This window comes from Salvelinus fontinalis, chromosome 5, assembly GCF_029448725.1.
Source record: "Salvelinus fontinalis isolate EN_2023a chromosome 5, ASM2944872v1, whole genome shotgun sequence".
NCBI classification, from domain to species: Eukaryota; Metazoa; Chordata; class Actinopteri; order Salmoniformes; family Salmonidae; genus Salvelinus; species Salvelinus fontinalis.
Window position 1 is genome coordinate 4,281,102 of NC_074669.1, and position 26,604 is coordinate 4,307,705.

Here is a 26,604-nt window from a genome sequence, read left to right on the forward strand (position 1 = left end):
TTGAAGAGGCCATCTGCATCCCACTGAGAGGGTTTTCTACTTCCACTGTATTGAAGAGGCCATCTGCATCCCACTGAGAGGGTTTTCTACTTCCGCTGTATTGAAGAGGCCATCTGCATCCCACTGAGAGGGTTTTCTACTTCCACTGTATTGAAGAGGCCATCTGCATCCCACTGAGAGGGTTTTCTACTTCCGCTGTATTGAAGAGGCCATCTGCATCCCACTGAGAGGGTTTTCTACTTCCGCTGTATTGAAGAGGCCATCTGCATCCCACTGAGAGGGTTTTCTACTTCCGCTGTATTGAAGAGGCCATCTGCATCCCACTGAGAGGGTTTTCTACTTCCGCTGTATTGAAGAGGCCATCTGCATCCCACTGAGAGGGTTTTCTACTTCCGCTGTATTGAAGAGGCCATCCGTATCCCACTGAGAGGTTTTTCTACTTCCGCTGTATTGAAGAGGCCATCTGCATCCCACTGAGAGGGTTTTCTACTTCCGCTGTATTGAAGAGGCCATCCGCATCCCACTGAGAGGTTTTTCTACTTCCGCTGTATTGAAGAGGCCATCTGCATCCCACTGAGAGGGTTTTCTACTTCCACTGTATTGAAGAGGCCATCTGCATCCCACTGAGAGGGTTTTCTACTTCCACTGTATTGAAGAGGCCATCTGCATCCCACTGAGAGGGTTTTCTACTTCCGCTGTATTGAAGAGGCCATCTGCATCCCACTGAGAGGGTTTTCTACTTCCACTGTATTGAAGAGGCCATCTGCATCCCACTGAGAGGGTTTTCTACTTCCGCTGTATTGAAGAGGCCATCTGCATCCCACTGAGAGGGTTTTCTACTTCCGCTGTATTGAAGAGGCCATCTGCATCCCACTGAGAGGGTTTTCTACTTCCGCTGTATTGAAGAGGCCATCTGCATCCCACTGAGAGGGTTTTCTACTTCCGCTGTATTGAAGAGGCCATCTGCATCCCACTGAGAGGGTTTTCTACTTCCGCTGTATTGAAGAGGCCATCCGTATCCCACTGAGAGGTTTTTCTACTTCCGCTGTATTGAAGAGGCCATCTGCATCCCACTGAGAGGGTTTTCTACTTCCGCTGTATTGAAGAGGCCATCCGCATCCCACTGAGAGGTTTTTCTACTTCCGCTGTATTGAAGAGGCCATCTGCATCCCACTGAGAGGGTTTTCTACTTCCTGCTGTATTGAAGAGGCCATCCGTATCCCACTGAGAGGGTTTTCTACTTCCGCTGTATTGAAGAGGCCATCCGTATCCCACTGAGAGGTTTTTCTACTTCCGCTGTATTGAAGAGGCCATCCGTATCCCACTGAGAGGGTTTTCTACTTCCGCTGTATTGAAGAGGCCATCCGTATCCCACTGAGAGGGTTTTCTACTTCCGCTGTATTGAAGAGGCCATCCGTATCCCACTGAGAGGTTTTTCTACTTCCGCTGTATTGAAGAGGCCATCCGTATCCCACTGAGAGGGTTTTCTACTTCCGCTGTATTGAAGAGGCCATCCGTATCCCACTGAGAGGGTTTTCTACTTCCGCTGTATTGAAGAGGCCATCTGCATCCCACTGAGAGGTTTTTCTGCTTCCGCTGTATTGAAGAGGCCATCCGTATCCCACTGAGAGGGTTTTCTACTTCCGCTGTATTGAAGAGGCCATCTGCATCCCACTGAGAGGTTTTTCTGCTTCCGCTGTATTGAAGAGGCCATCCGTATCCCACTGAGAGGGTTTTCTACTTCCTGCTGTATTGAAGAGGCCATCCGTATCCCACTGAGAGGGTTTTCTACTTCCGCTGTATTGAAGAGGCCATCCGTATCCCACTGAGAGGTTTTTCTACTTCCGCTGTATTGAAGAGGCCATCCGTATCCCACTGAGAGGTTTTTCTACTTCCGCTGTATTGAAGAGGCCATCCGTATCCCACTGAGAGGGTTTTCTACTTCCGCTGTATTGAAGAGGCCATCTGCATCCCACTGAGAGGTTTTTCTGCTTCCGCTGTATTGAAGAGGCCATCCGTATCCCACTGAGAGGGTTTTCTACTTCCGCTGTATTGAAGAGGCCATCTGCATCCCACTGAGAGGTTTTTCTGCTTCCGCTGTATTGAAGAGGCCATCCGTATCCCACTGAGAGGGTTTTCTACTTCCGCTGTATTGAAGAGGCCATCCGTATCCCACTGAGAGGGTTTTCTACTTCCGCTGTATTGAAGAGGCCATCTGCATCCCACTGAGAGGTTTTTCTGCTTCCGCTGTATTGAAGAGGCCATCCGTATCCCACTGAGAGGGTTTTCTACTTCCGCTGTATTGAAGAGGCCATCCGTATCCCACTGAGAGGGTTTTCTACTTCCTGCTGTATTGAAGAGGCCATCCGTATCCCACTGAGAGGTTTTTCTACTTCCGCTGTATTGAAGAGGCCATCCGTATCCCACTGAGAGGGTTTTCTACTTCCGCTGTATTGAAGAGGCCATCCGTATCCCACTGAGAGGTTTTCTACTTCCTGCTGTATTGAAGAGGCCATCCGTATCCCACTGAGAGGGTTTTCTACTTCCGCTGTATTGAAGAGGCCATCCGCATCCCACTGAGAGGGTTTCTACTTCCTGCTGTATTGAAGAGGCCATCCGTATCCCACTGAGAGGGTTTTCTGCTTCCGCTGTATTGAAGAGGCCATCTGCATCCCACTGAGAGGTTTTTCTACTTATCTTTGGAGCTTTGGGACTGCTACCTCAGGCTCTGAACTCTGTGGCGGGAGGTTTCGTGTGTCATCTTGCTCCGTATTTGACCTCTATCATCTAATGGAAGGAGGCATTCAGTTCAACTCGCTGTCTTGAGCAGGGAAGGAGGAGTGGAAGTAGTAGACGCCCTCTGTGAGGGTCATGCCAGCAGGACAGGAAATCCTGTGACAAAGGGACAAGATATCTCGTCGACCCTCTAGAGATAAAGGGTCGAGGGTCATTTGTTTAGACACATTTTAAAGTCTTGGTTGACCTAAAATTTAAAGCTAAGAACATAGCAGTGACTACTTTGACAAATCCATGTATTGGCAGAAATCCTACAGCCCCTTCTCCCCGTTCTCATAGTATCATCCTGTGTCATCCTGTGCCTTCGATGTCTGATCAATGAGCCATTTCTGACATTATGTAGTCGTCAGCGCCCATGCTACTGTCACGACCTTCACATGCTACTGTCATGACCTTCACATGCTACTGTCATGACCTTCACATGCTACTGTCATGACCTTCACATGCTACTGTCATGACTTTCACATGCTACTGTCATGACTTTTACATGCTACTGTCATGACCTTCACATGCTACTGTCATGACATTCACATTCTACTGGCATGACCTTCACATTCTACTGGCATGACCTTCACATGCTACTGTCATGTTCTTCACATGCTACTGTCATGCGCTTCACATGCTACTGTCATGATCTTCACGTGCTACTGTCATGACTTTCACGTGCTACTGTCATGACCTTCACATGCTACTGTCATGACCTTCACATGCTACTGTCATGGCCTTCACATGCTACTGTCATGACCTTCACATGCTACTGTCATGATCTTCACGTGCTACTGTCATGACCTTCACGTGCTACTGTCATGATCTTCGCGTGCTACTGTCATGACCTTCATGTGCCACTGTCATGATCTTCACATGCATCTGTCATGTTTGGACAACACAGGGAATTTGCAGTGCCCTGTACAGGCATTAACCTCAGTGATGATTGCATGTTTCTACTTTTGTCAGCGATGGAATTACTTGAGGTGAATGAGACTCTCTCTTTGTAAAAATCCCCCGTAATCCACTTTTGGAAATTATTTAATATGCTTTTGGACATTATTTTTAATGTCTCCTCGTTGTTTACAGTCCGTCCCATCTCTTAAGATAATATGGGCTGTCCTAAAAACCTCATCGCTTACATAGTTTTTACAAACTTACGGTTACAAACTTTTCCCTACTAAGCGTCCTGCTGCAAAAATGTCTGCCACAAAAAGGTAATTCTACATTTACATTTACATTTACATTTACATTTAAGTCATTTAGCAGACGCTCTTATCCAGAGCGACCACAGATGGGTCTGCAAAAAGGTAATTCTACCACAGATGGGTCTGCAAAAAGGTAATTCTACCACAGATGGGTCTGCAAAAAGGTTATTCTACCACAGATGGGTCTGCATAAAGGTAATTCTACAACAGATGGGTCTGCAAAAAGGTCATTCTACCACAGATGGGTCTGCAAAAAGGTCTGTATCTGCTTGCACAATGCTCTAAACAGGTACTTTAAAATACACCGCGGCCCGTGGGCAGATAAAACCAAATTCAACAATATTCAAAAACCATATTGAACTTTAAATATTAATTTGCTAGTTTATCATATGATTTACATTACATTTAAGTCATTTAGCAGACGCTCTTATCCAGAGCGACTTACAAATTGGAAAGTTCATACATATTCATCCTGGTCCCCCCGTGGGAATTGAACCCTGGTCCCCGCATGGGAATTGAACCCACAACCCTGGCGTTGCAAGCGCCATGCTCTACCAACTGAGCCACACGGGACCACAAGCCAACTGAGCCACACGGGATATGATAAAACGCTTCAGTGAGTCGGTATTTTCTGCAACTTTCTAAAACGTCACAGGAATTCTCCTGTATGTGATTTGTGTGCAGTGCGCGTAAATGTTTACTCTTTATCTTATTTAATTTTTTTGATACATTTTTTGATTTTTTTAATTAGAGTAACCTGAAAAAACAGAGAAATTGTATTTGAGGAAAAAAATGAATGGAAGCAGGCACATTTAAAAAAAATAATAATAATAATAATAAAAAAAATACAGATTTTTACAGGACCTACTGTTACACATGCCTCCTAATTAATTAGCAATGCAAGAGGTTTATGTAATTGCTCAGCTAAATTCATCCCTCTTTTCATTTTGAATCGGCACGAGGCACTTTCTTCACTGCCAGTTACTGCAACCTTGTCTGAGTTCAATGAATTCTACTGTAGAGAAAGTGCTTGGTGCTCGGGGGGTTTAAAGCGGTCTAACATTCCTCCCTCGGCAGTGAAGTTTGGTAGTTAGATTGATAGAGCAGTGCTTTTCATTAATAGGTATTTTTGGATCTCTCTCGTATTCTGTGGGGAATGTGTCTGGGTGGTGAGCAGTGCTTGTGAAATGGCAGGCTCCAGCGCTCTCTGTGCCACTGGGACTACACAGGACCTAAAATCCAGGGCTTTACAGCGTGACTGGATCTACAGGGTCCGGAGCACAGCCCTTCTCTCTCTCTCCCCCTCTCTCACTGCCCATGGTGGCCTGTGACTGGTGTTATTGTATTACAGCACATTCCTTAAACAGGCAGCTCAGGGTTAGTCAGAGCTGTGCAGAGGGATTGTGGGGTGGCACAGAGAGACTCCCCTTTCCGTATCCCGGGGTATTTTGAAATACCATCAGTAAGATTTTCCAATACTGAAAATAATCCTTAAAAAAAATTAAATACATTTTAATATTAGTACTTAAAAAATACCTGCAGTTAACTTATGCATTAGATAATAGATAAAGCATGAATCATTTCACCTGTTAGATTATTTTTCCTTATGAAGTTTAACGGTACTTGTTTCCTGAAAAGCGGTTTGAGCCAGTCACGGTGTCTTTATCTACAAAGAAGCACAACGAGTAAAATGGGAACCTCGTGGGGTGAGTGAAGCTACACTCGTATGTAATTCACCACCATTTTTTTTTTTTTACAGCTATATTGTTTATAACTATTAAGTTAAATGACTTCTCTCCAGCTGGGTTTTTACTATCTTGCAAGATCAATCTTCTTGGTAACAACAGTAGAGACACGCCCCTCTCCTGGAGTAAGATTCCTGCAGTCTGATATTTGTTTTGTGCACGTTGCGAACTGCATTTTGAGATACTTGCGTAACACAGCTGGGTTGTCCGTCTTTAGCTGTACATGTTTGTATGCGCTCGTTAGTGTCTGCTATGAGGATTCCTTAGTACTTGTTAGCATTCTGGGAAGTGATGATTTTCAGATGTTAACACCCGTGTATATCCCTGGATGGCACAGGTGACAAAGGTGAAGGTATGGAAATCTGAATACAGCCCAACCCTAGTGGTATCCCCCACCCACTCAGCAACGATGGTGGTTTTATGAAGTTTTTAGGTTCTCTGATGTGTACCTCTCCTCCATGTTGTCGGTATGTACTTCATGTCCCACTAGTCATCGATATGATGGATCGTTGCAGTGATGTATGACAGCGTGTTCATAGACGTCCAACAATCAACAATGATTGTACAATTTCTCCATCAGGACCGTCATGGTTTTTCCACATGGCATCTTGTAGTTGATTATTGACTATATGTTTGTTTTTACTCCATGTGTAACTATGTGTTGTTGTATGTGTCGAACTGCTTTGCTTTATCTTGGCCAGGTCGCAATTGTAAATGAGAACGTGTTCTCAATTTGCCTACCTGGTTAAATAAAGGTTAAATAAATAAATAAATAAAAAGTAGTCTGGTTCTAGATATGTCATTAGTGTATTGAAGCAGACATCCACTACAATTTGACAATGGCTGCATATCAACTGGCATCATTTCTATAGTCAGCGCTGTGATTTTTCTCACTCCGTCCCCTATCGCACTGCTGCCAACGACGTGTTGGGCCTCCCTTTCAGCCCTGCACCTGTACTGCCACTGTAGCTCACTTCCTCCTCGCAAAGTTTACATTTCAGCAGCTTCTCATGTAACTTCTCAAAGTATTATCATACAGGACTTTACTGTGATCGCATTCCCCGTCTCACTGTGGCATGTTTCCAACTGTTACGACAGTGTGCGGAGCGCTTTATATCCACGCTCCTCCTGCTAACGTATCTCCTCCTGCTAACGTATCTCCTCCTGCTAACGCGTCTCCTCCTGCTAACGCGTGTCCTCCTGCTAACGCGTGTCCTCCTGCTAACGCGTGTCCTCCTGCTAACGTATCCTCCTGCTAACGTATCCTCCTGCTAACGTATCTCCTCCTGCTAACGTAGCTCCTCCTGCTAACGTAGCTCCTCCTGCTAACGTATCTCCTCCTGCTAACGTATCTCCTCCTGCTAACGTATCTCCTCCTGCTAACGTCTCTCCTCCTGCTAACGCGTCTCCTCCTGCTAACGCGTCTCCTCCTGCTAACGCGTCTCCTCCTGCTAACGCGTCTCCTCCTGCTAACGCGTCTCCTCCTGCTAACGCATCTCCTCCTGCTAACGCATCTCCTCCTGCTAACGTATCTCCTCCTGCTAACGTCTCCCCTCCTGCTAACGTCTCTCCTCCTGCTAACGCATCTCCTCCTGCTAACGCATCTCCTCCTGCTAACGCATCTCCTCCTGCTAACGTTACAGCATTGTCACATTAGGTATTTGTTTAATTAAAATGTTTCCCTTTATGATGACGATTGGGACGTGGTAGTTTTGTGATGACATTTATTTTTTATTTAACCTTTATTTTGACAGGGAAGATATATTGAGACCTAGGACACTTTTCCAAATGCACCCTGTATAATACACTGTACAATACACATAAAACACAACCTTGGTAAGCACAATTAAAACATCACAAATCACCCAGAAAAACAGTCATCCACAAATAAATCCCTAATCAATACTCTACACTGCCCGACCGGCACCAGAACATCAAGATTCATTGTATATAGAATTTTGTTCCAGCAATACGGTGCATTTAAACGTTAACAATCCCAATGTCGTTTAAACTTACACACCCTGGTTTAGAGGTCAGCTCCACCATTTTGTTTTCCAGCCATCCGTTCCCGAGATGCCTGAGTCCCATTCTGATTATTGCAGCAAAGGTCAGACAACGTTCGCTTCTTAAGTTCCAATCCCGTTGAGCTCTTAAATGGCCGCCTCATGCGTCTAATGGAAGGGTAGTGCTTCCCCCCCTGCCTGGCTGCAGTGGAACAGCGATTTCCTCCTCATCAGCAAAAAAAAACTGTCTCCGGCTCTCACACAGGCTTTTATACAGCCTTGTATTCATAGAATGTACAGCCCTGGACATGGAGTAGAAAGCCCTAGAACATCTGCGATGCGGATATTGCGAGCGTAATCACGGAATCCAGACATTCTAAATAGGAATTCAACAATATTCCAAAATCTATTAAACGTATCAGGGAATCAACTAAATGGGAAAATGTTTACATTATCAATACAAGTTCATAGTAAGACATTTTTATATTTTATTTAACCTTTATTTAACTAGGCAAGTCAGTTATTAAGAACAAATTCTTATTTACAATGACAGCCTAGGAACAGCGGGTTAACTGCCTTGTTCAGGGGCAGAACGACATATTTTCAGAGGCAAATGCCTGTGTGTGTGTGTGGTGAACGCGTCTACCATTTTGTGTGTGGTGAACGCGTCTACCATTTTGTGTGTGGTGAACACGTCTACCATTTTGTGTGTGGTGAACGCGTCTACCATTTTGTGTGTGTGGTGAACGCGTCTACCATTTTGTGTGTGTGGTGAACGCGTCTACCATTTTGTGTGTCTGGTGCACACGTCTACCATTTTGTGTGTCTGGTGCACACGTCTACCATTTTGTGTGTGGTGAACGCGTCTACCATTTTGTGTGTGGTGAACGCGTCTACCATTTTGTGTGTGGTGAACGCGTCTACCATTTTGTGTGTGTGGTGCACACGTCTACCATTTTGTGTGTCTGGTGCACACGTCTACCATTTTGTGTGTCTGGTGCACACGTCTACCATTTTGTGTCTGGTGCACACGTCTACCATTTTGTGTGTCTGGTGCACACGTCTACCATTTTGTGTGTGGTGAACGCGTCTACCATTTTGTGTGTGGTGAACGCGTCTACCATTTTGTGTGTGGTGAACGCGTCTACCATTTTGTGTGTGGTGGACGCGTCTACCATTTTGTGTGTGGTGAACGCGTCTACCATTTTGTGTGTGTGGTGAACGCGTCTACCATTTTGTGTGTGTGGTGAACGCGTCTACCATTTTGTGTGTGGTGAACGCGTCTACCATTTTGTGTGTGGTGAACGCGTCTACCATTTTGTGTGTGGTGAACGCGTCTACCATTTTGTGTGTGTGGTGCACACGTCTACCATTTTGTGTAGCCGTTAGCGATGATGCTAGCTAATGAAAACATCCTCTGGTAAATGTAAAAGGTTTTACCAAACGTTGCCTCCAAACTTTAGGATATAATTGCAGACTTTACAGATGCTCTCTATGCTTACCTGGCAGAATTGTATTCTGATTATTTTCAGCGGTCCATTGGGTTTATGAGTTAACTTTACCATCACATCTGACCTACAGAAACACAGCTAAACAGCCTCTTCCTAGGTATACATTTCAGTTACAGGGTATAACTACACCCATTCAGGCAACAACAAATAAATCTAAAGCATTTTCTTGGGCCCTGGAGTAGGCAAGATGAAACATCTTGAATGCCTGGGCAGGCTTAGTCAAATGGGAGAAGTAGGCTAACTTTCCTCTCTTCAGACTCCCACGTGAGACATCTTCATTTGTCATGTTCAGTGCCCTTTTTAAGATGGAAAGTAGCCTTTCCTAGGCCACGGAAAACAAGCTATAATGCTGCCCCCACCGCAATCTCTTTTCAGGGAGTCTACAACCCCCTTATTGTGGTGGGGGCAGGTTCTCTACCTCTTCTTTGTTGTGCAACACAGTTCTGTCCTAAATGGGATTCGTTGAAGTGGATGCCAGTCTTGAAGTTGAGTGTTTGTGACTTCCTTTTGAAACGGGGTGGCGGATAATTGAAAACACAGGCGGAAAGTGCAGGGCCTGTGCCAAGTTTTTTTTCTTCTTCTGGTGAGCTGCTCTTGTCAACGGAGCCGTAGTCCAATCAGGAGCGAACCAACACAGTCAGCCAGATGCTCTGCATGACACATGGATCACGTCCATAGCTGTGATTCTTTCAGCATTTCGTCTTCTCTTTATACGTCAGCCCATTTCGGTCAAAGTTAGGTTTGAGTTTTTAAGTTTACCAGATAAAAACAATTGCTAGCCTCAGTCTGCTCTTGTAGCTTAAAGTTGTTTATTGGCTGATGAAATCCAACCGATGCCAAGACCTCTATCTTTGAAGGAAGAAAGGGAGAAACGGCAGAGACTAGCTCTCTGCCCCAAGGAGGTCTTTGCTTGGTTTATACCAGTTTCTTTCTTTTTTTTTGTCTGTTTGAAAATGAGTTTGGCCGTGCAGCACCTACAGATCCTGCCAAGAAAAACTATTTAAATTCTTCCCTCATCCAGCTGACTGAGCAGGCTGCAGGGAAGTTGTGATGTCTGCTCTGCTCTGTGATCACTCTTCAAGTCTCACTTTTCATTATAATCTTTATGCATAGCCCCTAAAGTCTCATCTTTTAAGACTCACCACCGCTGTAGGTGTTTTAACTATGAGAAATAAGGTCTTCTGATTTAATCGTCTCACTACTTATATTGATCTTGCTGGAGCGTTTTATAAGATATCTTAGTCAGTCTTTTTTATTTATTTTGACAAAAATCTGAATACACACCACATAGCAACACAAAATGTCCACATAAAACCCTTTGGAAGCCATCTTGGGGGGAAAAGGCCAAGAGGAGTGCACCGAGGGTAAGCAGCCACGAGTGCAGTGTGTATTATCTAGTCATTTTGCTGCATTATGTCTGTCCGCTGCTTTGGTCAGAGTGGAATTTCCCGGCCCAGAGTTTACTCTGGTAGATGTTCAGCTATTTGAACTGTCTGAGCAAGAGGTGAGTTTTGTTAGGTGGAGTGTAAACTCGTGAAACGTCGGTCGGCCGTCGCTGGGGCTGTGTTTTTGGCCCGGCCCCAGCTTCTGCAGTGTTGTTCCTGCCGCTGGGACGTTTGAAGCACCCCTTCCCCGCGGGGCTCCAGGAAAACACTCCACACTAGTTGTTTCCCACATGTCTGCTCCTCTGTCTCCACTCGACAGGACAGCACAATGTCTGGGGCTTCACAGGGGTGAAGGGAAGAAAGCATGGGCAATGCTTAGCTATATATCTTGTGGAAAACAAGGTAGCCTTGACTCTGCTATTAACTGGTCGTGTCAACAGTAGAAAGACGTCACCATTGTCTTTCTTTCCCCTCAACCTTGGAACAGTGTGGAGTTGAGTTGTTTCCACAAATTCAGATGTTTCCAGGTTTAGGTGTTGCTACTGTGCTGAAGGTAGTAAATGGCATATATATTGGTACAATGCAGAGTATGAAGAGGAATGTGTAGGGGAGTCTATTCCTGGATGCTGATTGGTTTAAACCGCATTCCAGCCGGTATCTATTCCACAAGTTACCACCGGCTAAATCTGATGTTGACATGCCTATTTACTTTCCTCCATCTGACTACGCAATCCACTGTTTCATCATAGTATCGTTTTCACAATATCTCTATATTATTGTTGTGCTAGTTGTCTGTCCCTGCACCAAAACTCCTGTATTTTTCCTTCATAGCTTGTTCTCCATCTTCTTTTTAAATACGAAGCCAATTAGTTTTCAGCACTTTTATTTCCCCGACTGATTAAAACTAGTTTTCTCACGTCTCTCTCTTGTCCCTCTGCAGCAGACATATAGTGAGCAATATGTTTGGAACATAGAATCCCAATAAAATCACAGTATCGACTCGCAATACATTTAGAATCGTGAGAATTGCAATACATATGGTATCGGCACCTAAGTGTGGTGTTGTGAGGTCCCTGGTCATTCCCAGCCCTAGAGAGGAGGCACACTGGTTCCTAAATTCAGACTCACATTTTATGTTTAAGCAATAAGGCACGAGGGGGTGTGGTATATGGCCAATATACCACGGCAAACGGATGTTCTTAAGCATAACACAACGCTGAGTGCCTGGACACAGCCCTTAGCCGTGGTATATTGGCCATATATCACAAACCCCCCGAGGTACCTTATTGCTATTATAAACTGGTTACCAACGTAATTAGAGCAGTAAAAATACATGTTTTGTCATACCTGTGGTATACGGTCTGATATACCCCGGCTGTCAGCCAATCAGCATCTAGGACTCGAACCACCCAGTTTTATAATGACATATATCCTATGTAGGCCGATACACATTATAGACACGAGAGTATGTTGTCTGGGGCACAGCGTAGTGTGCTGGGTTATGGGTCACAGTGGCGAGAGCTGCTAGGTTCATAGTCCTGTTGGACTGCGATACAGGACAACACTGTGGAGAGCGCTGGGTGTGCCTGGTGGATATTATTTTCATATCAGGATCCATGCCTGCCACATGAACACTCCTTTCCAACATCTGGTCGTCTCTTTGACCTTCGGTGTGCTGCCGTCTCTGATTGGCCGCATTTAAGCATCAAAGGAGCTTTTTGTGGTGCGCGACCCCCGTGGATGTACGTCCAGCGCTGCTCTTACACGACGTAACACAGACATAACGCTTGTGGTCACTGTTGTGGTGCGCGACCCCGTGGATGTACGTCCAGCGCTGCTCTTACACGACGTAACACAGACATAACGCTTGTGGACACTGCTTTGGCCTTTAGATGGAGATTTTCTAAGGGTTCTGTCTCTACCTTCGGAGTACTTTCTTTTTGACAGGAAGATAATTTATGCCTATTTATATGATTAAAGCCGTGTAAAAGACCGTAATAAATCCATGTGTCCTCCTGTCTCTTTGGTTTTTATAATCATTTAGTTTGTCCCCTAAGGCCTAGCTAGTCTTTAAGTGTGTTTTTTTGGCAAAAGAATGTCTGGTCAGGTGGGATTCCAATGTGAGGTATTGCCAGGGCTGTACCATGTGGACAAATATGATAGGCCTGTATGGAATGATATGGATATTGCACACATCTATATTACTACAGAGATAAATGCACAATAACAAATGGCCCAGTCTTAGGTGTTCATGTTTGACATATATATATTTTTTTACATTTAAATTAAAAAGTAATCACACAAGTGTGTTTCTTTCATCCAGATTAGGCCGCCCACCTTCCAGGGACACCTGCAGCGTGTCACAACACTGATTGAGACAGAGAAGCAATAGGCAGGACGCTAGCCGAGATGATTGCAGAATAACACAGTGTCCTTATTTCAGCTGTTTCTCCTGGGGGTCGATGTCTGTTTAACAGCTGAGCTGTAAGCTGTTATTTCTCTCGTAACACTTTATTATTTGAAGGAACACATTCTACCCAGAGGTAATCTCTTTCCCTATTGCACAGAGCCGTCGCCGGGGCTGTATAATCCCGCCCTGCCATGCTGAAACAGGATTAGCTCTCAGAGTCTCTGTTTAGCACTGTGTGGGATTGGGTTGGGAGAAGACCAGGCAGTCACAGGCACTTGAGGCGTGCCTCTGAAGACATTCTTTGTGTTTGGTATGTCCGATGTTCCTTTTTTTATAGGGCTAATTTCACCATCCTCCATATTGTAGGCTATTCACTCAAAGCCGGTTCAGTTAATTCCTGTTGTTTTTCTTCTATCTACTTTGGTCTGTTCACACAGCATGGGGAATGAATTGCTTGTTTTACTATGCCCATAATTTATCAGGCATTTCTTTTACGTCTGAAAAATCTGAAATCTGTGTTCAAGAGCTTTCACTGTGAAATAAGTAGCTCTCATAAATAATGTGTAATCGAAGCGTTTGTAATGTTTTAGTGTACACACACACACACTTTCCCTGAAGCCCCGTGGAAAGCCTGTGAGGGTGTAAAGGGAAGGAATATGTGGGAGCTGAGCACAGCGAGCCTGTGGAAACAATCCCAGAGCTGGGAGAAACAAAGCCCTTTCATGGCCCGCTGGCCCTTCCCTCTCTGTCTCTCAGCTCTGTGTGTCTGGAATAGCTATGCAGCAAGTGGTGGGGGAGGGGATGACCGAGCTAGGGAGAGAGAGGGAGGGAAAGTGTGTGTGAGCGAAAGACTCGCCCGCACTGCTAATTCAGCCCATGAAACCCTGTGCAGTCAGAGCAGCTGTCTTCCATTGTCAGCCCCAGCAAATTTCCACCGCGCCTCATTTGGCCTCTCGATGCGTGAGTAGCAAGAAAGTGGTTGAGGTGGGGGGAGGAGTAGAAAAAGACTGCAGAATCCGTGGTAGGAGAGGAAGGACTGGGACTGACTGACTGCTGCCTACCAGTCAGCGCTCAGGCTACTACGCTAGGTCTGCAATGGGCAGATGGGGTCAGTATCTAACGTGTGTGTGTGTGTGTCTGATTGCCTGTCTGTGTGCGAGGCAGCCATGCTGTTGCAGCCGCTGCTTGAAGGAGAGGGAACTTAAGAGGGGGGGGCAGGTAGCTGTGGGAAAGGGGGAGAGGAGGGGGAGGAGAGAGAGAAGGAAAGAAGGAGGCCAGAGTTCTGTGGTATGAATGGTTCTCACAGCTTTTCTCCGCTGTAATGAACGAGGGCTTTAAAAGTAGAGGTGTAGATGGAAAAGGGGAGGAGAGAGAAAGAGTCCTCTGTTTATTTCACCTCTACTTTTTGCCTCTAAAACATAATCACTGGTTTACAGAAAGAGGGAGTGATTTGATGTTGGAACAGGCAAATAGCATTGACAGTGCTAGAGACCCAGACCGACACAGATGGAAAAACTGGCGCTTCTAACACAACGAAGCCAGTCCACTCCAGCCCCAGGGAAGTGAGGCAGTGTCGATGCTGGCTGTGAACCCACCGAGCCTGTGCTCTGTCAGAACAAAGCTGTCACAGTGAGAAGAGGGAGGGGTCGAGTCCCCCCTTTTCCTGGAATCTAGTTGGGTGAACCGGAGGAAGGAGTCTCATGGAGGAACATTTGTCCCCTTGATCAGCTCTCTGTTTGGGACAGTCCAAATGTTTCCTCCCCACTGTTGCTCTGACACAGGAAGGAGAGGTTCCAGGTTGTGTGGATCGTTTTCTCTCTCATGTTTACACAAGGGCTGAGCCAGTGATTTGTGGGAAGCCTCCTCTGTGCCCTTAAGTTCCTGGTTGTAGACTCATCTTGGCCGGCCCCGAACGTTTTGAGCCCTGGAAATGCCAGGCAGTTTAAACTTGTTTGTGTGAACCTGTGGGTATTTGAATCAGTCTCTCTACTCCCTGGGCCTGGGGAACGGACGCCGTGTTAAGTCTGCTGTGGAAGTGCAGTCTGGGAAGGGTGTTTGCGTAGGGAGACCGTCTTGAACGTCAGGGGCGGTTTTAGGAAGGTCCCATTCAGTCTCACACTGCTCTCTGACCTCTCACTATTTTTGGCCGATTTTTAACGTGAACTGAACTGGGATCAGACCGTAGACATGGGGTGCTCGAGATGACCTGGGCCGGAGCTAGAAAGGACCTCTGACCCAAGAGCAGCCGTTAGCCATTAAACAGTCCCTGTTTTTCACTCTCTCTTGTTTTATGAAGTGCGAGTGAAAAGACAGGAGGTGAAGAGAAACACTCTGTTATTCACTGCCTTGGACGCCTGTTTGGCAGACTACTTCTAAAGGAGTCCCACATCCAACAGCTGTGTGCTGTATATACAATGTCATGGCCCTCTCCTGTGCTTTATCGAGGTTTACCGTCTACAGAAATAGCTGGTATAACAGGGGGGTCAAGGAAGTGACATCAAATCGGTGGTTTACCTGCTGGTTAAGCTTTCAGGACCTGCCTCTGCATTTAGCTACAACAACAATGGAGCAAATAGTTCACTCCAGCTATTATTCACTTAATGGTTAGCCTGACCCTGTCGACTAAAGTCTTAAAAACCTGTTCATTGTCACTGAATTTTGTTTTTTAAAGACGAGACAAATTCTGTGCGAGTTTGTCACAGCGTTCTGTGAGCTGGAGGACCGAGCACGCCCCCATTCTCATCGACAGGGCTGTAGTAGAGCAGGTTGAGAACTTCAAGTTCCTTGGTGTCCACATCACCAAAAAACGAACATGGTCCAAACACACTAAGACCGTCGTGAAGAGGGCACGACAAAACCTATTCCCCCTCAGGAGACTGAAAAGATTTGGCGTGGGTCCTCAGATCATCAAAGGGTTCTACAGCTGCACCATCGAGAGCATCCTGACTGGTGGCATCACCGCCTGGTATGAAACTGCTCGGCCTCCGATCGCAAGGCACTACAGAGGGTAGTGCGTACGGCCCAGTACATCACTGGGGCCAAGCTTCCTGCAATCCAGGACCTCTATAACAGGTGGTGTCAGAGGAAGGCCCTAAAAATTGGTTGGTTATCTATGCATGGTCACTTTAACTCTACATGTACATATTACCTCAATTACCTCGACTAACCGGTGCCCCCACACATTGACTCTGTACCGGTACCCCCTGTATAAAGCCTCCACATTGACTCTGTACCGGTACCCCCCTGTATATAGCCTCCACATTGACTCTGTACCAGTACCCCCCCTGTATATAGTCTCCACATTGACTCTGTACTGGTACCCCCTGTATATAGTCTCCACATTGACTCTGTACCGGTACCCCCTGTATATAGCCTCCACATTGACTCTGTACCGGTACCCCCTGTATATAGCCTCCACATTGACTCTGTTCCGGTACCCCCTGTATATAGCCTCCACATTGACTCTGTACCGGTACCCCCTGTATATAGCCTCCACATTGACTCTGTACCGTAACACCCTGTATATAGCCTCCACATTGACTCTGTACCGGTACCCCCCTGTATATAGCCTCCACATTGACTCTGTACCAGTACCCCCCCTGTATATAGTCTCCACATTGACTCTGTACTGGTACCCCCTGTATATAGTCTCCACATTGACTCTGTACCGGTACCCCCTGTATATAGCCTCCACATTGACTCTGTACCGGTACCCCCTGTATATAGTCTCCACATCGACTCTGTACCGGTACCCCCTGTATATAGCCTCCACATTGACTCTGTATCGGTACCCGCCCTGTATATAGCCTCCACATTGACTCTGTACCGGTACCCCCTGTATATAGTCTCCACATTGACTCTGTACCGGTACCCCCTGTATATAGCCTCCACATTGACTCTGTATCGGTACCCCCTGTATATAGCCTCCACATTGACTCTGTACCAGTACCCCCTGTATATAGCCTCCACATTGACTCTGTACCAGTACCCCCTGTATATAGCCTCCACATTGACTCTGTACTGTTACCTCCTGTATATAGTCTCCACATTGACTCTGTACCGGTACCCCCTGTATATAGTCTCCACATTGACTCTGTATCGGTACCCCCTGTATATAGCCTCCACATTGACTCTGTTCCGGTACCCCCTGTATATAGCCTCCACATTGACTCTGTACCGGGAACCCCCTGTATATAGTCTCCACATTGACTCTGTACCAGTACCCCCTGTATATAGCCTCCACATTGACTCTGTACCGGTACCCCCTGTATATAGCCTCCACATTGACTCTGTACTGTAACACCCTGTATATAGCCTCCACATTGACTCTGTACCGGTACCCCCCTGTATATAGCCTCCACATTGACTCTGTACCAGTACCCCCCCCCCCTGTATATAGTCTCCACATTGACTCTGTACTGGTACCCCCTGTATATAGTCTCCACATTGACTCTGTACCAGTACCCCCTGTATATAGTCTCCACATTGACTCTGTACCGGTACCCCCTGTATATAGTCTCCACATTGACTCTGTATCGGTACCCCCCTATATATAGTCTCGCTATTGTTATTTTACTGCAGCTGTTTAATTATTTGTTACTTTTATTTTAAATTTTTATACTTAACACTTTTTAAAGAATGATTAACTTCTTAAAGCATTTTTTGTTAGGTGCTTGTAAAGTAAGCATTTCACTGAAAAGGTCTACTACACCTGTTGTATACAGCATTTCACTGTAAGGTGAAATACAGTGAAATGCTGTATACAACAGGTATTTCACCTTACAGTGAAATGCTGTATACAACAGGTAAGGTGAAATACCTGTTGTATTCAGCATTTCACTGTAAGGTCTACACCTGTTGTATACGGCACATATGACAAATACAAGTTGATTTGACATGTCTCTGAGGGAACACATTTGGTAGCCTGGTATGAATCAAAAGGCCTGTCCTTTGGCCTGTCCCCCCTCTCCTATCCTTCAAGCCACACACGTAGTGTTGTCTAAACAGTGCTTGTGAGGTCAAGGCTGGAGAAAATAACTCTTTATTCAGTCATTTTATCTACCGGCTTCTCTTATTCAATGTTGCAGGATCGTGTTGACAATGATCGCCCCCTGTAACGGCGTAATCATTGTCAACCACAGCAGAGCGAAGACAACAATGGTCTCAAAATAGCTTCAAGGCACTCGGCTAGGCTAGCACTCGGCTAGCACTCGGTAGCATCTCTGCCTGAGCCCTTCAAGTCCAAACCAAAAGCAGTGATGATATCACCATCCACCTAACAAGTGAAGACAAACAGGAGTAGATCTACAAGGTTTTTCTATGACTCAAAATGGGGCTTTGTGTGTGTGTGTGTGTGTGTGTGTGTGTGTGTGTGTGTGTGTGTGTGTGTGTGTGTGTGTGTGTGTGTGTGTGTGTGTGTGTGTGTGTGTGTGTGTGTGTGTGTGTGTGTGTGTGTGTGTGTGTGTGTGTGTGTGTGTGTGTGTGTGTGTGTGTGTGTGTGTGTGTGTGTGTGAGACGGGGTGCATGGCCAATGGTGCGGTTGATGACCAACTTATTTTTTTGCGTCTCTCCGGTTGGCCGCAGTGACAACGTTTCGCTGTTTTAAAGCTGATTTCCTGCAATTCTACACATGTTGCCATGGTTTATGCTAAAATCAATGGGGGGCCCCCATGCCATGATCAAAATACTCCTGAATGCATCGTTTTGGAAATGTTGAATTCTCCCTGACTGTCTAGCTTTTATTTTGGTGGTTGTTACGGTGCGTTGCAAAAGTATTCATGTCCCTTGGATTTGTTTGTTACAATTTGGGATTACAATTGATTTAATTGTCATTTAGTAAACAATTTACTCAAAATACTCAGTGGAAGATTTTATTCAAACTAAAATTTAGTCGTTGGTTTTCATCCCTTTTTTAGACCTAAATTAGTTCAGGAGTCAAATTTGGCTTTTTTAGACCTAAATTAGTTCAGGAGTCAGATTTGGCTTTTTTAGACCTAAATTAGTTCAGGAGTCAAATTTGGCTTTTTTAGACCTAAATTAGTTCAGGAGTCAAATTTGGCTTTTTTAGACCTAAATTAGTCCAGGAGTCAAATTTGGCTTAGAAAGAACACAGATTTTTCAATGATTAACCCTTCCTCTGTCCACCATACATACAACATCTGTAAGGTCCCTCAGTCTCCTGATTTTGTGTTAAACGCTCAACAACAAAGCTTTCTTAGTGTCCAACAATCTTCTCTGCCCTTCACCTTGTTCTGAACACCTAGAAAAACAAAGGTCATGGGGTTTGGAAAGAAGAATGCCCCTCCCCCACATGTGTGATTACTACCTCTGAGGGTTTCGAACTTGAGGTAGTCACCTCATACAAGTACTTGGGATTATGGCTAGATGGTACACTGTCCTTCTCTCAGCACATATCAAAGCTGCAGGCTAAGGTTAAATCTAGACTTGGTTTCCTCTATCGTAATCGCTCCTCTTTCACCCCAGCTGCCAAACTAACACTGATTCAGATGACCATCCTACCCATGCTAGATTACGGATACATCATTTATAGATCGGCAGGTAAGGGTGCTCTCGAGCGACTAGATATTCTTTACCATTCGGCCATCAGATTTGCCACCAATGCTCCTTATAGGACACATCACTGCACTCTATACTCCTCTGTAAACTGGTAATCTCTGTATACCTGTCGCAAGACCCACTGGTTGATGCTTATTTATAAAACCCTCTTAGGCCTCACTCACCCTATCTGAGATATCTACTGCAGCCCTCATCCTCCACATACAACACCGTTCTGCCAGTCACATTCTGTTAAAGGTCCACAAAGCACACACATCCCTGGGTCGCTCCTCTTTTCAGTTCGCTACAGCTAGCGACTAGAACGAGCTGCAACAAACACTCAAACTGTACAGTTTTATCTCAATCTCTTCATTCAAAGACTCAATCATAGACACTCTTACTGACAGTTGTGGCTGCTTTGTGTCATGTATTGTTGTCTCTACCTTCTTGCCCTTTGTGCTGTTGTTTGTGCCCAATGTCTGTACCCTGTTTTGTCCTGCTACCATGCTGTGTTGTCATGTGTTGCTGCCATGCTATGTTGTTGTCTTAGGTCTCTCTTTATGTAGTGTTGTGTGTTTTTGTCCTATATTTTTATTGAATTTATTTTTAATTCCATCACCCGTCCCCGCAGGAGGTCTTTCGGTAGGCTGTCATTGTAAATAAGAATTTGTTATTAAATTAAACCTGCCCAGTGAAATAAGAAAATAAATACATTGAATTTCAAGCACAGATTCAGCTGCAAAGACCAGGGAGCTTTTGGAAAGCCTCATAAAGAAGGGCAGTGATTGGTAGATGGGTAACAATAACCAATCACACATTGAATATCTCTTTAAGCATGGTCAAGTTAATAATTAGACTGTAGATGATGTATTAAACCACCCAGACATATCAACGATAGATGTCCTTCTGAACTGAGCTGCAGGACAGGAAGGAAACTGTTCAGGGATGTTACCATGAGGCCATTGGGGATTTTGAAAAAGTTAGTGTGTGTGTGTGTGTGGACACCGAGGGACTTGCAAGCTCTCGACCCACTGCACATCAGCCCCGTCGATGTGGATTGGGGCATGTTCAGTCCTCTGTTTGCTGTAGTCCACGATCAGCTCCTTTTGACTCGCTGATGTTGAGGGAGAGGTTGTTGTCCTGGCACCACAATGCCAGGTCACTGACATCCCTATAGGCGGTCTCATCGTCATCGTAGATCAGGCCAAGCACCGTTGTCGTCGTCAGCTAACTTAATGAAGGTGTTGGAGTTGTGCGTGGCCATGCAGTCTTGGGTGAACAGGGTGTGGCCATGCAGTCTTGGGTGAACAGGGTGTGGCCATGCAGTCTTGGGTGAACAGGGTGTGGCCATGCAGTCTTGGGTGAACAGGGTGTGGCCATGCAGTCTTGGGTGAACAGGGTGTGGCCATGCAGTCTTGGGTGAACAGGGTGTGGCCATGCAGTCTTGGGTGAACAGGGTGTGGCCATGCAGTCTTGGGTGAACAGGGTGGGGCCATGCAGTCTTGGGTGAACAGGGTGTGGCCATGCAGTCTTGGGTGAACAGGGTGTGGCCATGCAGTCTTGGGTGAACAGGGTGTGGCCATGCAGTCTTGGGTGAACAGGGTGTGGCCATGCAGTCTTGGGTGAACAGGGTGTGGCCATGCAGTCTTGGGTGAACAGGGAGTCCAGGATCCAGTAGCAGAGGGAGCTGTTTAGTCCCAGGGTCCTTAACTTAGTGATGAGCTTGGAGAACACTATGGTATTGAACACGTGCTATAATCAATGAACAGCATTCTCACGTAGGTGTTCCTCTTGTCCAGGTGGGAGAGGGCAGTGTGGAGTGTAATAGAGATTGCGTCATCTGTGGAAATGTTGGCGTGGTATGCGAATTGGAGTGGGTCTACGGTGTGTGGGATGATGGTGTTGATGTGAGCCATGACCAGCCTTTCAAAGCGCTTCATGGTTACAGATGTGAGTTCTGTAGTCATTTAGGCAGGTTACCGTGGCGTTCTTAGGCACAGGGACTATGGTGGTCTGCTTGAAACATGTTGTTATTACAGACTGGGTCAGGGAGAGGTTGAAAATGTCAGTGAAGATGCTTACCAGCTGGTAATCCATGGGATATGTTCAGTCACTGTGGGGACGACTTAATAATGAAGCCCAGTGACTGACGTGGTAAACTCCGTAATGTTATGGGGTGAATCCCGGAACTTGTTCCAGTCTGTGCTGGTGAAGTCTGTGCTGACCTGTAACTTAACATCCGCTTCATCTGACCACTTCCATATTGAGCACGTCACTGGTACTTCCTGTTTTGCTTGTAAGCAGGAAGCAGGAAGATAGAGTTATGGTCAGGTTTGCCAAATGGAGAGTAAGGGAGAGCTTTGTATGTGTCTCTGAGTGTGGAGTAAAGGTGGTCTAGAGTTGTGTTGGCCTCTGGTTGCACAGGTGACATGCTGATAAAAATGCGTTAAGACTGATTTCAGTTTTCCCTGAATAAAAATCACTGGCCACGAGAAGCACCGCCTCTGGGTGTGTTTTTCCTTCTTTGCTTATGGACCTATACAGCTCCTTTGAGTGTGGTCTTAGTGTCAACACTGGTTTTCTAAATAGACAGCCACGAAAAATATAGATAACTCTCCGTAAATAGTATGGTCTGCATCTTTAATGAGGAATTCTAACTCGAGCAAAACCTTGGGACTTCCTTAACATTTGAGATGTCGCACCAGCTGTTAAGAGGCACACCTCCCCCTCAATACCCAACGCTGCCGTTCGCTCTTGACGATGCATAGAAAAACACGCTTAGATGTATAGTATCCATGTCATTGTTCAACTCCGAGAAACATAGGATATTACAGTTCTTCAGGTCTCGTTGGTAGAATAGTCTCGTACGGACCTCTTCCGGTTTGTTCTCCAGTGATTGTACATTTGCCAAAAGAAGGGAGGGTAGAGGCAGTTTATTTAGTCGCCGACTAGTCTTGTCAGGGAGCCCGCTGGTTTGCCTCTCTTGCGCCGTCTCTTCCACTTTCCAGTCCAGAGGATTAGGGCCTGGTCTGGAATGAGCAGTACATCCTCAGCTTCCGACTCGTTGAAGTAGAAATCTTCATCCAAGTCGAGGTTAGTGATCACTGTTCTTATGTCCCAGAAGCAGTTTTTTGGTCAAAGGACTGTATTTAATAACAAGGAAACGTTTTACGATGGAATTTGCACCAACTCTTAATCGTTCACTGTCGGTGGGTTTAACTTTGTATGCATTTATTTGATTGTTTTTGTAGTGGTAACCCCCCCTTGAAGAAAAAAGACCAAACTAAATAAAAAGTTGGTCACAAAAAAGGAAACTATGGCAGAAAAAGTTAATAACCGCGTTAAAAATAAAAAATAAATTGGTCAGGAGTCCATAAAATGGCAGCTATCTACTGCAGAGACATCCTGTAATCGTAAAATGGCAGCTATCCACTGCAAAGACATCCTGTAATTGTAAAATGGCGGCTATCCACTGCAGCCCCATCCTGTAATCGTAAAATGGCGGCTATCCACTGCAGCCCCATCCTGTAATCGTAAAATGGCGGCTATCCACTGCAGCGCCATCCAGTAATCGTAAAATGGCGGCTATCCACTCCAGCGCCATCCAGTAATCGTAAAATGGCGGCTATCCACTGCAGCGTCATCTGGTAATCGTAAAATGGCGGCTATCCACTGCAGCGTCATCCGGTAATCCTCTCACACCGCAGTGTATTTCATTCCAACACTAATTGGTAAAATATTTGTTGACCATTGTGGTACAGACCTGAGTAAAGTGATAATGTAGCTCCTTGTGTCACTCAAGGACCGATTGTTAATAGTGTTTGTGGGATAGCAGATTGTGCTGCTGTTACTCTGGCTCTCTGCCATAGAGAGGGAACTGGACAGCTGCTGTGTCATGAAGGAGGACAGGGGAGCTGCTTCTCTTGTGGCCGTGACAGACAGGTATACTGACAGGTTAACAGGCGTGCAGGGCGGCTTTCTGCTCCGCTTTGGTCTCGCTCTGATGAGGTCAGTGTCACAGGAAAGGGCTTCTTTAATGAGATTAGGAGAGCAGGGCAGCAGCAGAGAGAAAACCCTCTGAGACTGAGACCAAATGAGGGAGAGATGAAGGTGTAGCAGTAGAGAAATGCAGAGAGGGGAAAACCCTCTTTTGTCATGTTGAGAGAGCTGACAGGTCGACTTGTTCCCTTCCTCTCGTTTCAAACGTTATTTGTCACATGCGCCAAATACAACAAGTGTAGACCTTACCGTGAAATGTTTACTTACAAGCCCTTAACTCTTCTTGAACTGCATTGTTGGTTAAGACAATATTTACTAAATAAACAAAAGTAAAAAAGAATTAAAAGTAACACAATAACATAACAATAACGAGGCTATATACAGGGGGGTACCGGTACTGAGTCAATGTGTGGGGGTACAGGTTAGTTGAGGTAATTACTACATGTAGGTAGGGGTGAAGTGACTATGCATAGATAATTAACAGCGAGTAGCAGCAGTGTACAAAACAAATGGGGGGGGGGGGTCGGTCGGTCAATGTAAATAGTCCGGTGGCCATTTGATCAGTTGTTCATCAGTCTCAAGGCTTGGGGGTAGAAGCTGTTAAGGAGCCTTTTGGTCCTAGACTTGGCGCTCCGGTACCGCTTGCCACACAGTAGGGGGGAGGGAGAGAACACAGTAGGGGGGGAGGGAGAGAACACAGTAGGGGGGGGGGAGAGAACACAGTAGGGGGGGGGGGGGAGAACACAGTAGGGGGGGGGGGGGGAGAAAACACAGTAGGGGGGGAGGGAGAGGACACAGTAGGGGGGGAGGGAGAGGACACAGTAGGGGGGAGGGAGAGAACACAGTAGGGGGGAGGGAGAACACAGTAGGGGGGAGGGAGAACACAGTAGGGGGGGAGGGAGAGAACACAGTAGGGGGGGAGGGAAAGAACACAGTAGGGGGGGAGGGAGAGAACACAGTAGGGGGGGAGAGAACACAGTAGGGGGGGGGAGAGAACACAGTAGGGGGGGGGAGAGAACACAGTAGGGGGGGAGGGAGAGAACACAGTGGGGGGGGAGAGAACACAGTAGGGGGGGAGAGAACACAGTGGGGGGGGGAGGGAGAGAACACAGTGGGGGGGAGGGAGAGAACACAGTAGGGGGGGAGGGAGAGGACACAGTAGGGGGGGGAGGGAGAGGACACAGTAGGGGGGGGGAGGGAGAGGACACAGTAGGGGGGGGGAGAACACAGTAGGGGGGGGGAGAGAACACAGTAGGGGGGGGGGGGGGAGAACACAGTAGGGGGGGGGGGGGGAGAACACAGTAGGGGGGGGGGAGAGAACACAGTAGGGGGGGGGGAGAGAACACAGTAGGGGGGGGAGAGAACACAGTAGGGGGGGAGAGAACACAGTGGGGGGGAGGGAGAGAACACAGTGGGGGGGAGGGAGAGAACACAGTAGGGGGGGAGGGAGAGGACACAGTAGGGGGGGGAGGGAGAGGACACAGTAGGGGGGGGAGGGAGAGGACACAGTAGGGGGGGGGGAGAACACAGTAGGGGGGGGGAGAGAACACAGTAGGGGGGGGGGGGGGAGAACACAGTAGGGGGGGGGGAGAGAACACAGTAGGGGGGGGGGAGAGAACACAGTAGGGGGGGGAGAGAACACAGTAGGGGGGGAGAGAACACAGTGGGGGGGGAGGGAGAGAACACAGTGGGGGGGAGGGAGAGAACACAGTAGGGGGGAGGGAGAGAACACAGTAGGGGGGAGGGAGAGAACACAGTGGGGGGGGAGGGAGAGAACACAGTTGGGGGGGGGGGGGAGAACACAGTGGGGGGGAAGGGAGAGAACACAGTAGGGGGGGAAGGGAGAGAACACAGTAGGGGGGGAGGGAGAGAACACAGTAGGGGGGGGAGGGAGAGGACACAGTAGGGGGGGAGGGAGAGGACACAGTAGGGGGGGGAGGGAGAGGACACAGTAGGGGGGGAGGGAGAGAACACAGTAGGGGGGGGAGGGAGAGGACACAGTAGGGGGGGAGGGAGAGAACACAGTAGGGGGGGAAGGGAGAGGACACAGTAGGGGGGGAGGGAGAGAACACAGTAGGGGGGGAGGGAGAGGACACAGTAGGGGGGGAGGGAGAGGACACAGTAGGGGGGGGAGGGAGAGGACACAGTAGGGGGGGGAGGGAGAGGACACAGTAGGGGGGGGAGGGAGAGGACACAGTAGGGGGGAGGGGGAGAACACAGTAGGGGGGGAAGGGAGAGAACACAGTAGGGGGGGAGGGAGAGAACACAGTAGGGGGGGAGGGAGAGAACACAGTAGGGGGGGAGGGAGAGAACACAGTAGGGGGGAGGGAGAGGACACAGTAGGGGGGGATGGAGAGGACACAGTAGGGGGGGAGGGAGAGAACACAGTAGGGGGGAGGGAGAGAACACAGTAGGGGGGGGGGAGAGAACACAGTAGGGGGGGGGGGAGAACACAGTAGGGGGGGGGGAGAACACAGTAGGGGGGGGGGAGAGAACACAGTAGGGGGGGGGGGGGGAGAACACAGTAGGGGGGGGGGGAGAACACAGTAGGGGGGGGGGGAGAGAACACAGTAGGGGGGGGAGAGAACACAGTAGGGGGGGAGAGAACACAGTGGGGGGGAGGGAGAGAACACAGTGGGGGGGGAGGGAGAGAACACAGTAGGGGGGGAGGGAGAGAACACAGTAGGGGGGAGGGAGAGAACACAGTAGGGGGGAGGGAGAGAACACAGTGGGGGGGGAGGGAGAGAACACAGTAGGGGGGGAGGGAGAGAACACAGTAGGGGGGGGAGGGAGAGGACACAGTAGGGGGGAGGGAGAGAACACAGTGGGGGGGGAGGGAGAGAACACAGTAGGGGGGGAGGGAGAGAACACAGTAGGGGGGGGAGGGAGAGGACACAGTAGGGGGGGAAGGGAGAGAACACAGTAGGGGGGGAGGGAGAGGACACAGTAGGGGGGGGAGGGAGAGGACACAGTAGGGGGGGGAGGGAGAGGACACAGTAGGGGGGGA

General features: G+C 47.3%; 1 protein-coding gene across 4 annotated transcripts in view; it reads left to right on the top strand.

Moving 5' to 3' along the window:
* Positions 1-26,604, top strand: part of LOC129854930 (zinc finger protein 609-like) — a 211,010-nt gene that overhangs the window by 63,367 nt on the left and 121,039 nt on the right. The window contains exon 1 of one of the 4 annotated variants that reach the window (XM_055922122.1): positions 8,958-13,353. The exons of 2 other annotated variants lie outside the window; for them this stretch is intronic. The gene's annotated coding sequence lies outside the window, so the exon portion shown is untranslated. One more of the 4 variants, XM_055922121.1, reaches the window with a different exon arrangement.